We start from the raw sequence: 16,105 nt of genomic DNA on the forward strand, positions 1-16,105 counted from the left end.
CCGGGACACGAACCCGCGTCCCCTGCACCGGCAGGCGGACTCTCAACCACTGCGCCACCAGGGAAGCCCTAACTCCGTCTTTTAATGAAGTTGTTTTGCTCTGTGCAGAATAGATTACGGGGGAATGGGGTGCAAGAAGGGAAGAAGGATATTTTTGCATTAAACTAAACGAGATGAAGTTGCTTGGGTTAAGGCTGGCATGGAGGGAAAGAAATATCGGGAGAAAATTAGAAGGTAGAACTGACAGGATTGGCTGGTTGAAGAATGAGAGGTTTTGGTTTAAGTAAGTGGGTTTGTGGTGGTAGGGAAGGGAAGAGAAGGTTTAGGAATTTGGGGGCTGGGGATGGGGAGGATACTAAAGAATTGCAGTTTGGGCTGTGTGAAGCTTTCGATGTCTGTTAGACGTGGAAATACAGTGGTCATTTCAAATTTGAAGCCCAGGGAAGAAATCTGAGCTGAATATAACCAATTTGAGTTTTGGTTTTTTTAACTGGGAAAGTTTGAAATGAACTTCAAGTTCATCAGCCAGGAAATAATTGAGCAATGGGACATTTGTGTAATAGGGTGCTGTTGAGATGTTAGGAAGCATGAGGTAAATTGAGTTCTATCTACGTGTCAGGGACTCTTGCGTTCAACGAATATAGCAACGAAAAACAAATTTTTCATATGTACTGAGAAGTCAAAAAATTCTAGATAAACTATATATAGTGTGATTCTAGTTATAAACCAAAAACCTATGTGGTATGGGTGCAGAGAGTCAGGAAGGGTACGTACCAAAATGTTTATTTGGTAAAGTTTTTCATTTTATTTTCCAAGTTTCTCTTTTGACGTTTGAAAATATACTTCTATTTGCATGTTACATTAAATACTTGTTATTTTTAAGAAAACCAATAAGATAATTAAAAACCAAAAGGTGATTTTGTTCATTTTTCCTCTCATTAGAGTTGTCTGATATTGTAGTATTAGCAATTTTAAGGGACTAAAAGGGTTTAGAGTTGGGCAACGGGTCTATTAGACTTTCCACAGCTTTTTGCAGTCTTTTCTAAATTCTTCTCTTTTTTAAAAATTTTTATTTATTTATTTGGTTGTGGCAGGTCTTAGTTACAGCAGGCAAGCTGCTTAGTTGCGGCTATCAGGCTCCTTAGTTGTGGCATGTGAACTCTTGGTTGCGGAATGCATGTGGGATCTAGTACCCTGACCAAGGATTGAACCCAGGCCCCCTGCATTAGGAGTGCAGAGCCTTAACTACTGCGCCACCAGGGAGGTCCCTCTAAATTCTTAGAGTTCTGCACATTCTCTTAGCCAGCAAAGTCTGTCATATTTTGAATCAGTGTCTGTGGATGAATTTCATCCAAATTGATGTTATGTACACTGTCCTGACCTGGGTGCTAAGAGGAGAGGGGTAACTTTGCACTGTCCAGTGATTGCTTCTAATAGTGGGAAGGAGTTAGTTTAGCAATTGTATGGTTTCTAGACCTGGGTCATAAAGTATAAAGTCATATGATGAATTATTGATTTCTACTAATAAAGAGTATTCTCCATTAAAAAAAAGAAAATACAATTTTGTGACTGATATTTTATTATTAACATCTCCATAAATCAAAAGGTCATGTATTTTTTTTTCTTTATAGTAATTAAATGACAGACTGGAGTTCTATCTATTACAGAGTTTCACAGCAGTTGTGATTCAATCTGAGGATATACTTGCTTGTATATGTGAAAGGACCTTTTGTAACCTGAGTAATTCCATTGGGTGACTGTACTTTGAGGCTAACGTATACGTAATAGCCTCAGTTTCTTTCTATTCTTTTCACTCACAAAAACACTGAAAATATTCTACATAAAAAAAATAATAATAATTAAAAGTCAGTTTCTCAGCCTGTAAATCTAGAGGCTCATATCAATTATCTCATATATTTGAAAATTCAAAGCATGATTTATGGCCATAAATTCTCATGAGAGTCTTTTTTTTTTTTTTTTTTTTTTTTTTGCGGTACGCAGGCCTCTCACTGTTGTGGCCTCTCCCGTTGTGGAACACAGGCTCCGGACGCACAGGCTCAGTGGCCAGGGCTCACGGGCGCAGCCGCTCCGCGGCATGTGGGATCTTCCCGGACCGGGGCACGAACCCGTGTCCCCTGCATCGGCAGGCGGACTCTCAACCACTGCGCCACCAGGGAAGCCCACATGAGAGTCTTTATGTGATCTTATTATTTAATACTTAAGCTATTTCTTTTTATTAAGAGATCTAAAAATAGCCATAATTACATATTTATATGCTATGGAAAATATTTAAATTTGACATATCTATGTAGCTATATTGAGAAATATGCAGACAAAAGAAATAGCTTGAAATTAAAGAGTTTTTTTAAGTCAAATTGTGTATTAAATCAGTAGAATGTAAGCACTAAAGTAAACAACAGAAAAATAATAGCATTTATATTGCATGAAGACCCATGTAGATAAAATGGTGACACTGAGGATGAAATTCCTATTTTCTCGAATACCATCATCTCTTCCCTTTCAGCTCTCCTCTCTCCCCCTCCCTTCTCTCTCTCTCTCTTTCTACCTGTGGAAATAGAGATTTATGTTAAACACATCTACTTTAAATTCCAGTTCCAATTTTTAATTTAAAACATTATGAATGGGCTTCCCTGATGGCGCAGTGGTTGAGAGTCCGCCTGCCGATGCAGGGGACGCGAGTTCGTGCCCCAGTCCGGGAAGATCCCACATGCCGCGGAGCGGCTGGGCCCGTGAGCCATGGCCGCTGAGCCTGCGCGTCTGGAGCCTGTGCTCCACAATGGGAAAGGCCAAGACAGTGAGAGGCCCGCGTACCGCAAAAAAACAAACAAAAAAAAACCATTATGAATTAATTGTATGTGTAGCCTCAAATGAAGCATATTTAATATACAGCTTGTTTGTGTTTGTATGCTCAGATTTCCAATAGATACGTAGATGGTATTATAGGTTTAATTGAGTGTGTGCTCTGTGACTGGTGCTTTACATTCTCAAAGTCTGGAAACTAACACTCAGAACTGAAGCTTTGTTACCATTCACCTTACACTTATGCAGTCACACGAAGACTTCCCCTCCAGGAATATATCTGCTCTGACTACATAACAAATTCCTGGATCTAATGTTTAAATCACAATATTTAATTCCTTCTTCCAGGAAATTCTGACAATAAATCTGAGAGTTTCTCTAAATTTGTTTTCATTTTGTTCCTCAAACCCAAGAAATTCTGTTAAAAGTTTCAGGTTTGGGAACTCAAACAAATGTCAACCAACCAGAGTTGGTACTTCCTGCGCCTCCTTCAGAATCTATGAAACTAGTTCACCCTCACCTTGCTGACAATGATACAGTATCGTTTAGATTTCTTTGCTTCCAAGCCACAAGACTGATTCTTGATAACAGAATAAAAAACCATAACTATACATTGTTTTGCCTGACGAGTATTGGCTGTATATATGTGTGTTTACATCTGTACATGCACATAAGCATACTGTTGATAGTATTTCCTTATAGTCCTTTTTATTTCTAGAAGGTCAGTAATAATGTTCCCTCTTTCATCCCTGAGTTTAAGAATTTAAGGCTTCTCTTTTTCCTGGTTAGTCTAGCTAAAGGTTTGTCCTTTTTTTATCTCTTCAAATAACTACATATAGAGAGATAAAGACTGATATACATTTATTAAATATAAATACATAATATCTATCTGTCATCTATCTTCTATGTATGTATGTGTCTATCTATCTAAAAGATTGGGGATTTGCAATCATTCACAGAGTCTACTAGAAGGATGAAGAGCAAGGCTCAGAGAGTTTATGAACTGTGATAATACTTGGTATCAATGTTATTTGGACAAAGAATACATGTTGATTTTTTAATCTCCCAAACTTGGACTGAAACCATCACTGAAACTAAAAAAATGTTTAGGCGACTGTATGGTAGTCTGTGAAAAGCATCATTAATGAATCCTTTTGAAACTTAGATGAAATAATAGCAACAGCATCATATTGTCAAAACATTTAACTTATGCATTAAAACGATTTAGAAAAACATTTTGATTAGCGTAAACTTTTACTTGACAAGACTTGACTACAAATCGCACAGACCACTTTAGCAAAGTTAAATGAATTAAGCTATGAACTTTTTTGAAATCCAACATACTAATTTAATCTTTCTCTAACAACCTGCATCTTTTTTGACATTTGAAGCTTCCTGTAGGAAATAAAATGTTCTCCACTGGGAGTCATTAATTGGAGGATTTGAACAATAACTATTGCCTAAAATTATAGCCTATTTTATTAATATACTCTGCAGTATCATTTAAAATTATGTTTGGAAAATTTTTATTAGTGTTATTGGTGCATATATTGATTGTATAAAACTCCCATTTTGAAAACAGCTTAATTTTAACCTATGTAAATACAATTTCACATTCTACTTAACTTGTGACAGGAAATAACTCCTGGCAGTAGTGGTCTTCATTAATGTCAATACCCAAAAGACAAATACAACCTACTGCCCTCTAAATCTCTTAGGCACACAGGCACAAAAATAAATAAATAAATAAATAAAATAAAAAAGCAAAAACAAAGAAATGAAAAACTGGGGAAAATGTGAGTATATAAGTTAATAATAATTTAAAGGAAATTAATAAGTAATATTATTTCCTTTTACATTCCTCAAAGGACCTAAAAACATTTATTAGAATAACCTATTTTTTAAATAATGCCTGTCATATTCCTTAATTCTTTTTAATCCTTAAATCATGGTATGCCTTTTTATTGGATTTCCTTCTTTTTTTCTTTTCTTGAATTGTAAGTGTTCTAACATTAACCAGTATAAGATCTCAAATGACTCTGATTAATACTAGATTTAATAGAGGATAATGGCTCATTGAAAAGATTAATTTTGTTTTCTGTGTTCAAATAAATTCTTTTTGGAGTCAAATTATTTTATTTAGAAAAATCTTATCACTTTTTATAAAGCTAAATTTAAGTGGTTAAGTGAAATGTTTAAATATATCAGGGAAAGTTGATGAAGATAGTTTTAATTTTTTTAAATGGAGCAATTTTTCCCCTAATTACCTTAGAAGTATTTCTTTTGTTCCTTAGCTTGATATCTCAAACCTTAAGATCTTTAAAATGTGCTTATAGTTGGATCAAGATATCTAACTCCAAGACTTGTAAAATTACTATTTTGGGACTAATACTTCTATTCCCTTTCACCCACCCCAGAAAGTCATTAATGATGAAAGTTACTGTATTTATCTTTAACACATATTATAAAGGTTATTAATTTGCTTCCCCACCTGTTATATACATATGTGGTAATACAGAATAATATATATAGTCAAAAAAAATCCTTGCTTTTTGATCCAATACTGAACACTCACTGGGGTGATTAATATGCACTGACAAAGACTTCTCATTTTGTAATGAATATATGTATTTCTAAATTAAATTTTCTATCACACATGGCAAACTTTTTTGATAATTATGTTACACACATAGCCATATAAAAGCTACTGTGTTATTCCTATTTATATATTTAGTTCTCACTATTTCTTAGGCACAGATTAACTAGCAAATTCAGAAAAACCAGTTTCCCTTTTCTCCCTGTCTCCCTTGAGCTTAGTTATGACCAAATGACTAAGCCTTGGCCAGTGAATTATGAAGAGCAGTGATGCACGCTTCTTCAATGCCATTTCTATACAAAACTTGCCGCATGACTTCAACAGTCTCTTTGTCCTTCTCAATCCTTGCTGAATTGAGGGTGACTCTCAAGGAAATTTTAGTAGCCAAATGTAAAACTCCTAAGTCACTAAACACCTAAAGGACTATGAAGCACAGTGACAGTTCTTACTATAAACAATCAGAATAGTGAAAAAGAAATAAACTTATATTGCATTAAACTATTATTTTGGGGTTATCTGTATAGGAACTTCTATTACCATAACTAATACAAATTCTAAATTATCATTAACTTATTTGCATCTACATTCCTTTGGTATCTTATGGTTTCCATGGACATTATTTTATTAGCCAGTTAATCTAAAAATAAAGGTAAGTCATTTATGTTATGGCCTTATCTAAAAATAGAGATAGAAAGGACAGAATTGATTGTGAATATAATCATTGTTGAAGTGGTGGGTGTAACCATTATTTTTCATTTACTCATACTTTGGAAAATGGATTATAATAGAGGAAAACAAGAAAAACAAACCCGTATTTACCAAACACCTATTATGGGAAGCTACAGTGTGCCATTTGGTTTGCCTGTTATCATACATTGATTACCTCATTTCATTATCATAGGAGTCCACTTATATATGATAAACCTGAGGTTTAGAAACATAAAATAAATTGTAAATGGATGTGCTAGAACTAGAATTACAACCAAGTCCTAGTTATGTTATTATTGTTCTAAAATCTAGAAAGACAAAAGTTAAGGGTTCATAATACTGTTTTACTGTTATTTCATAAAATTTAAAATGTATTCTGGTGCTTTTACTTTTATTTATTTATTTATTTATTTATTTATTTATTTATTTATTTTTGCGGTACGCGGGCCTCTCACCGCTGCGGCCTCTCCCGTTGCGGAGCACAGGCTCCAGACGCGCAGGCTCAGCGGCCATGGCTCACGGGCCCAGCCGCTCCGCGGCATGTGGGATCCTCCCAGACCGGGGCAGGAACCCACGTCCCCTGCATCGGCAGGCGGACTCCCAACCACTGCGCCACCAGGGAAGCCCCGGTGCTTTTACTTTTAAAATTTTCTTTTCTTACTTTTATTTTCCTGTTCTAAAAGCACAAAAGAGTCATAGACATTTTCCTTTTTTCATAATATTTGTAAAGTACCTTTCCTTTAAATATCTTGCTGCTTTCTGCAAAGCTTGACTATTCTTAATTGCTGACTGCCATCATTCAGCTGATAAACTGTTTCAGCATCATCATTTGGCTTGGTAATCATTTTTTTTCTTTTCGGGATTGCAGAAAACATGGAATTTGTAAAGCTCATTTTGCAAAATGATACATTCATGGGAATTTTAATTCACATTACTCATATTTATTTTGTATCTAGCACAAGGACCTGAGAACATACATTTCATATATTCTATAGATCAGGAGATATTTTTTCAGTGATTATTTTAATAGTTTTTTTTAATAGTTTTAATTAATATGCACATAGATAAAATATTCCATGCATGGAATATATATCATGGGAGATTCATTAAAGACAATATTGGAATTCAGTTTCAGTATCTGATTGCAGCTTAGCACTTAATTTTTAGTCAGCCACTTATATCTATAGTTATTGTCTACATATAAGAGAAAGGACACTAGTAAATATTTGACAGTAATTCTGAAGTTCAGGTGGGGGCCCTAAGGACCTTCGTATTAGAGTCTATCCTTATCTTCCTACTCCAGCCTCTCCCCATTACCATTTAGAAACATTAGGTCATTCAGTAAATAAGGTAAATGCTTAAAAGCTTGACACGATCCATACTAATGACTTCAATTGCATATTGGAATCCACTTGAATTGATGTTTCCTTAGTGTTGATATTGCTCTACAAAACTTAGAGGCCTGGCTGCTGAATTTCCAAGTAGGTCATGTTTCTTCTCCATCTGTTTCAGATTCTCTGTCATAATTAGAAAACGAAGAGAGAAGAGCAGGCTCAGCAAATTGAATGAACTAATTAAAAAGCAAATGTAGAGATGATTTTCCTTCATACATGTTACATGACCAAATTCTTTTAAAAAGTGCAATTGCTTGAATGAGAGCAAAAGTATAAGACAACAGATTGTTCAAACGCATGATCTTGGATTTTTAGTTGTCTTTGACTATTTTGGAGAAAGTTTAAGGCAGTTTCATTCTCATGAAGAATTTTCTTCCTATGTATTTAGACATAACTAAAAGTTATTACAGTGTCCGGAGATTACAACTATTTAAAAGTTGAGAAAAATTTAGCACAGATTACACACCTTGAGAAAATGCTGTTTTGGAATAAACCAGTTTTCATAAATGTGGACTCAGTCCATGTATGAAGAGACCAGCAACTAGATTAGAAACTTTCATTGAATCAAATAATTCAAGAAATATTTAATGAATAGAGTTTCATAGTGTACCTTTCAATATATAGATATACATCTCCTTTTATTTCAGGAAAGTTTTCTTCTATTAGCTAATTACCTGCCCTGAACTCTTGAGTTGGCTTTCCTTTGCAAAGTTCCCAACTATACATGTTGCACCCTCTTTAATTATGCTTTGCATTTATTGCTTCCTTTCAAATCATTTATTTCTTTAAAATTTTAATAACACAATTTTCCTTTTCTATTTTCTAGTCTATTTATTGTGCTTTTTGTGGTGTATATTTTGATCTTATTTTTCTCCTAATTTAAACTTCATTTCTAAAATGAATCTTATTTTTTAATACTTCTTGATTTTTATCAGTTCTCAAATTTTTCAACATCTGATCGAGATGTCTCAATCCTAAGACATCCTGTTTCTGACTTTTAAAATTATTTTGAGGCCTATATAGGTTTTGGGGTTTTTTTTAAAGTTTGTTTCCAGTTTACAATTCTGGCCTGATACATCTTTTTTTTTAAAAAACATCTTTATTGGAGTATAATTGCTTCACAATGATGTGTTAGTTTCTGCTTTATAACAAAGTGAATCAGCTATACATATACCCCCATATCTCCTCCCTCTTGCATCTCCCTCCCACCCTTACTAATTTATTTTATTTCATTTAAACATATTAGATAATGGTTTCATATGATCTGTAGTCCCTATTTTCCTAATGACTTTATTTTATCATAAACAAAATTTGATTCAACTTCATTTTTTCTCATAGTAACCTTTTTGTTCCCCATATGTGAATAACTATAGTTCTCTGTGAAGAGGGTGGTAAAGCCAGGGTACTTTACAAAGTTTCACAATTCATTATTTCCTCATCTATTATCATCATGAAGTAGTCAAAATGTGACCTGTGTAGCCATTTCATAGTTTTACATCCACTCAGAATATTTTTGTTGTTTTATATATGCTTTCTTGTTTCCAGGTATTCCTAAATCTCTATAGGTATTGCCTTTCAAGAAAGTACTCTCAAATTTATAGGTTGTATTTTACTGTCACTGTGCTTTCTTTCTACCCCTTCTACCTTCTAAATTAACTTCCTCTTTCTTTTTTCCTAGACTTTCTGCTTTGCTATATTTGAATTTTGCATGCAGGGTGGATTTATTTGCAAAAGAAATTTGATGGATATTTCTGAGATCCTTTACATCTCTGACCACCACAGCCCTGTTTGATCACTTGCTGACTCTGCAAGCATTTTTTTGTTTTGTTTTGTTTTGTTTTGTTTTGTTTTGCCCTTACCCACAACTCCAGTACTATAATTTCTTTTTCTGATACTTAATATAATTCACATACTCAATTCCTGCTTTTCTCACTCAGAGAATCCTCTCCTTTTGGGCATGAGTTACTTGTTGGAGGGTTCATTATTCCAAGCTCTTAACACTTGGTAGCATCTTCTCACCAGCTCTTGCACAAAGCTGCTGATGCTGCCCATATTCTGCTTTTTGGGATGGTAGTTTGGGCAAACACCGCTAGATATAAGTAGTATTTTGTGTTGAGTAATTGTATAATATAGGAGTCCCCATCTCATAACTTCTATTGTCTCTATAAATCAGAAAGCAGAGTAATCTTCTGAGAATGAGGGGAAGAGTTAGAAGTTTCAGACTGAAAAGAAAAAATTTGATTTAGTCATTGTAGAGAGAATGATTAGAGAGATGGTAACACTGCTTAGTCTTTCTAATGGCTTATTATTATTTGTTTTTGCATAAATTTATGGAAGAAACAATTTGTCTCTTAGTATGATTTTTTTCCTAGAAGTACTAGTTTGCTTAGATGCCAGTGTAGAGAATATCCAAAATTAGGTTCGTTCAATATTGGGATTTTTTTAAACAAGGTTCAAAAAAATTTAGGCCAGCAAAGAATCTTTGAATTAGCAATCTAAGCTGGATAATGAGAAAATTAAAAATAAGAGGATAATTAATGTTAATGAAATGGGAAAAAGTAGAGAAATGGATTGCACATCTTGACAAGGTTGAAAAGAAGTCCCAGAGAAATGAGCAAACTGGGAGTAGCCAAGGGTTGGTTCAGAGTGGGATGACTGAATCATACTTGGAATTGGATTGACTTAATTTGTTGACAGGGTTCCAGGTGTGAGCGTGGTAATGAGTGATTGAAGTGGAAAAGATTAGAAGGTCAGTGGTTATGAATAGGCTAAGGACTTCACCAAACAGAGGGATTGATGGAATATTCAGCTGCTCATAGAAGTTGCACAGAAACATAGCAGGACTTGGAATTTAAGGAGAATAAATCTCATGCCAGTTGATGAACTGTTTGTAGCAGGAATAAATGAGGGCAATCACAAGGATGTGAGAAGAACATGGCAGGTGTCTTAGTCCATTTGGGCTGCTATAACACAAACTGGGGAGCTCATATACAGCAGAAATTCATTTCTCATGGCTTTGGAGGCTGGAAGTCTAAGAAAAGGGTACCAGCATGGTTAGGTTCTGGTGAAGGCCCTCTGTTGCACTGCAGACTTCTAATTGTGTCCTCCACATAGTGAAAGTGGCTAGGGAGTTCTGTGGGATCACTTTTATAAAAGCATTAATCCCATTCATGAGAGTACCACCCTCATGACTTAATCACCTCGTAAAGGCCCCACCTACTAATACCATCACACATCACTTTTGGAGGTTAGGATTTCAACATGGAAATTTCAGGGGGACACAAACATTCAGACCATGGCAGCAGGGTTTCTTTAAAACTTTGGAATTAACAATAATCTCTGAATACTATCTGCAGAGATAACAGAGAACACTGAAACAAACCCCAAAATCTCCAAAAAATCAGTCACTCAAGAAGATTATTGAACAGCCACCAGTCCAGTGATATTCTCAATAATGAGTCATTGAAAGAAAGAATGGAAGTAGAGAGAACTTTTAGATGAGAGATTAAAGTTATTAGAGGATTTCTTAGTTATGGTGCACAATTCTTGAGAGTACAATGAAAAAGTTTAGGATTCAGGTAATAAGAAAGATCAGAACACTTAGGGTGATAGAAGATAGGTAGTCAGAGCCATGTACACTTTAGTATTAACTGGTACAGGCAGGAATAAGTGGTGTAGAGGACTTAGTCTGTTTTAGAAGAGTGGACCCTGAGCCATGTATCCAGAGGTTCTGCCCCAGTATAGGGTGATGAGTAATGATGTATTTTGAAATACATAGAGCATTTTACTAGTGCAAAGAAATATGTAAGCTTCGACAAGTTACTCAAAAGATGAGTTTTAGTGTCTTCATCTAAAAACATGACTATAATATCTATCACAAATAAAATCATATTAAAGCTTAATAATAAGTATTTATACTATTATTACCTGGTACTTAGAATGTGCTTAATCTTTTATAATTAGGCCATCAGTTCTTTTTTTTTTTTTTTTTTGCTGTACGCGGGCCTCTCACTGTTGTGGCCTCTCCCATTGCGGAGCACAGGCTCTGGACGCGCAGGCCCAGCGGCCACGGCTCACGGGCCCAGCCGCTCCGCGGCATGTGGGATCCTCCCAGACCGGGTCACGAACCCGTGTCCCCTGCATCGGCAGGCGGACCCTCAACCACCGCGCCACCAGGGAAGCCCCATCAGTTCTTTTTTGTCAATATTTCATATCTTTAGTTTAAGACTTAAATTATATGAAAATAGTAGATTCTTTATGTGAAAAGGAGTAGCGTTTTATATTTTATGCAACTATTTATTTTCAATATTGTACCCTTCAGGGATTATAAATCTTGTTCATTATATATTTTAAAGGGGAAATCTATGTTGTAGCCTGAAAGACAGATCAAGGTGGACTTTCTGGATCATGAACTTAAGGTATTAATCCAAGTATATACTTAGAAACATGATAATTGAATTGCTCAAGACATTAAGTGTATGTATTGTCAAAACATTTGTGAGAGTGATTTTTAGGTCATGATACAAACAAACAATTCAAGGAAATTTTACTGACTCTACTAATAAATATTAAACAGTATAGTCATGAGGCTGCATATAAAAAATAACAAATTTGTTTTCTAACTCAAATTTATTAACCCCCTTTGGCAGCTTAGTTAGGAATTTTCCAAGCAGAAATGCTAATATAAAATGTATTAGCTTTTGTACTGAAAGCCACTCAGGGCCCTCTTGTAATGCCAGCATTAATTTTTAACAATACATTGGGGCTTCCCTGGTGGCGCAGTGGTTGAGAGTCCGCCTGCCGATGCGGGGGATGCGGGTTCGTGCCCCGGTCCAGGAAGATCCCGCGTGCCGCAGAGCGGCTGGACCCGTGAGCCACGGGCGCTGGGCCTGCGCGTCTGGAGCCTGTGCTCTGCAACGGGAGGGGCCACAACAGTGAGAGGCCCGCATAATGCAAAAAAAAAAAAAAAAAAAAAAAACCAATATATTGGCAGAATTTTCCACTATTGTGAGATGTGTAACAAATGATCCACAAATATTTTCCAACTTTAGCATACCTAGAGAAGTTTCAATACATTGATTCATAGATAATAAGATGCATATGTTACTTCACATTTCTTTGCATGATAACAGCATTTATTCTGTTAAACCAATCACATGGCTTTGGAACAAAGGTACTATGAGTGGGCGGATGCTGTGGGAATACTGTTAGTATGAGAAACTGACATTGATTTTACAATAACTCGTTTATTAGGGTGGAGGACCAGATCAAATAATGCAGAAAAAATTTTACATGCCATAGCACAGATTTTCTCTTTAATTACCAGTTTTTCTCCCATGTTCATTGAGGCATTTCTCCCTCCAGAAAAATATAGATTTTTTATACCTCAGTTGTCAGCAGATTTTAAAAATTCAGTTAATATCTAGTTGTTTGAAATATAACTGTTGACTTCCAATTTATTTTACTTCTTTGATATATTTTCTTCAAAAAATCTCCATTGCCTAAATTTTGAATGGACAGCTTTGTATTTGCTGCCTTTAGATTACAGGAAACTTTCTATATTTGCATTTAGGCCTTATACACACACATGCACGCGTGTGTGCACACACACACTTTTGAAGTCTAGGTTCATATTTATGAAGAATGGTTAGTCAATGTTGTGTCTGTTTAGATAAAAATAATCTTATTGACAGAGTAATTTGAGATACACTAAATTGCCAACACTACATAATAGCACCTACAATGGCTAAAACCATACAACAAAAGCACGTAATATTTTAAAAATTCTAGGTGAGAAATCAGGAGAACATAGATCTTGATCGATCTTGTTTTGCCAGTTAACCATGTGATCCTGAACAGTTTTTCGTTCGTTTTGTTTGGGACCTCAGTTTTCAAATTGGCAAATGAGAAAGGTGGAATAGATGACCTCCAAGAGTGATTCAGTCCCTGAAATATTTTAATCTTTATTGGGAAGTTGGTTTGGCATATTGCACAGTCTCATCACTTCTTATTATAAGTTCCTCTGATTGTAAAAGACTTGAGTTACAAAATAAAAATCACTTTAAGATGTAAATGTATAAATATAAGTACATAGTATTATCCACTTCTTCAGGGAGGGAAAACTCAGTATACAGAAGTTAAAGTTGTTTAAAATTCTGGTTATTTTTGTATGGATAAATAGTTACGTATTAAAATTTTTATTCCCAAGTAATCTTGAAAGAGCCCACATGGACTTAATCTAATAAAATTCTAGTCTCACTCTCGGCCTTCAAGGTGGTGGAGAAGTAAAATGTGGAGATCACCTTCCTCCCCACAAATACATCAAAACTACATCTATATGTGGAACAGCTCCTACAGAACACCTACTGAATGCTGGCAGAAGACCTCAGACTTCCCAAAAGGCAATAAACTTCCCACATACGTGGGTAGGGCAAAAGAAAAACAAAGACAAAAGAATAGGGACAGGACCTGCACCTTGGGGAGGGAGCTGTGAAGGAGGAAAAATTTCCACACACTAGGAAGCCCCTTCACTGGTGGAGACTGGGGTTGGTGAGGGGGAAGCTTTGGAGCCATGGAGGAGAATGCAGCAACAGGGGTTCAGAGAGCGAAGCAGAGAGATTCCCACAGAGAGGATCCGTGCCGAGCAAAACTCACCAGCCTGAGAGGCTTGTCTGCTCACCCGCTGGGGGCAGGGGGCGGCTGGGAGCTGAGGCTTGGGCTTCAGAGGTCAGATCCCAGGGAGAAGACTGGGGTTGGCTATGTGAACACAGCCTGAAGGGGGCTAGTGCACAACAGCTAGCTGAGAGGGAGTCTGGGAAAAAGTCTGGACCTGCCTAAAAGGGAAGAGACCATTGTTTGGGGGTGAGCAAGGAGAGGGGATACAGAGTACTGCCTAAAAGAGCTCCAGATGGGCACGAGCCGCGGCTATCAGCACGGACCCCAGAGACAGGCACGAGACACTAAGGCTGCTGCTACGGCCACCAAGAAGCCTATGTGCAAGCACAGGTCATTATCCACACCTCCCCTCCCGGGAGCCTGTGCAGCCCGCCACTGACAGAGTCCCGTGATCCAGGGACAACTTCCCCGGGAGAACACATGGCGCACCTCAGGCTGTTGCAACGTCATGCCGGCCTCTGCCGCCCCGCATTTCATACCCCTCCCTCCCCCCCACGACCTGAGTGAGCCAGAGCCCCCTAACCAGCCGTTCCTTTAACCCCCTCCTGTCTGGGAGGGGAACAGACGCCCTCAGGCAACCTATACACAGAGGTGGGGCCAAATCAAAATTTGAACTCCAGGAGGTATGCAAGCAAAGAAGAGAAAGAGAAATTTCTCCAGCAGCTTCAGGAGCAGCGGATTAAATCTCCACAATCAGCTTGATGTACCCTGCATCTGTGGAATGCCTGAATAGACAACGAATCATCCCAAAATTGAGGCGGTGCACTTTGGGAGCAACTGTAGACTTGGGGTTTGCTTTCTGCATCTAATTTGTTTCTGGTTTTATGTTCATCGTAGTTTAGTATTAGAGCTTATTATCATTGGTAGATTTGTTAATTGATTTGGTTGCTCTCTTTTATATATTTTTTTTTCCTTTTTCTCTTTTTGTGAGTGTGTATGTGTATGCTTCTTAGTATGATTTTGTCTATATAGCTTTGTTTTTGCCAATTGTCCTAGCGTTCTGACTGTCCCTCTTTTTTTTTTTAGTATAGTTTTTAGCGCTTCTTATCATTGGTGGATTTGTTTTACAGTTTGGTTGCTCTCTTCTTTCTCTCTTCCTTTTTTTATTCCTTTTTTATTTTTAATAACTTTTTTCTATTTTAATAACTTTATTTTATTTACGTACTTTTTCTTTCTTTCTTTCTTTCTTTCTTTCTTTTCCCTCCCATTCTTCTGAGCTGTGTGGATGACAGGGTCTTGGTGCTGTGGCCAGGTGCCAGGCCTGAGCCTCTGAGGTAGGAGAGCCAAGTTCAGGACACTGGACCACCAGAGACCTCCCGGCCCCACATAATATCAAATGGCGGAAAGCTCTCCCAGAAAGCTCCATCTCAGTGCTAAGACACAGCTCCGCTCAACGACTGGGCAAGCTACAGTGCTGGACACCCTATGCCAAAGAACTAGTAAGACAGGAACACAACCCCACCCATTAGCAGAGAGGCTCCCTAAAATCATCATAAGTTCACAGACACCCCAAAACATACCACAGGACGTGGTTCTGCCCACCAGAAAGACAAGATCCAGACTCATACACCAGAATACAGGCACCAGTCCCCTCCGCCAGGAAGCCTACACAACCCACTGAACCAACCTTACCCACTGGGAGCAGACACCAAAAACAACAGGAACTACGAATCTGCAGCCTGCGAAAAGGAGACTGCAAATGCAGTAAGTTAAGCAAAATGAGAAGACAGAAAAATACACAGCAGGTGAAGGAGGAAGGTAAAAACCCACCAGACCAAACAAATGAAGAGGAAATAGGCAGTCTACCTGAAAAAGAATTCAGAGTAATGATAGTAATGATGATCCAAAATCTTGGAAATAGAATGGAGAAAATACAAGAAACATTTAACAAAGACCTAGAAGAACTTAAAAG

General features: G+C 37.0%; 1 pseudogene; it reads left to right on the top strand.

Moving 5' to 3' along the window:
* Positions 1-16,105, top strand: part of LOC103081537 (dysbindin-like) — a 103,053-nt pseudogene that overhangs the window by 72,187 nt on the left and 14,761 nt on the right.

The sequence above is a fragment of the Lipotes vexillifer genome, unplaced genomic scaffold, assembly GCF_000442215.2.
Source record: "Lipotes vexillifer unplaced genomic scaffold, Lipotes_vexillifer_v1.1 scaffold763, whole genome shotgun sequence".
In the NCBI taxonomy this organism is placed as follows: Eukaryota; Metazoa; Chordata; class Mammalia; order Artiodactyla; family Lipotidae; genus Lipotes; species Lipotes vexillifer.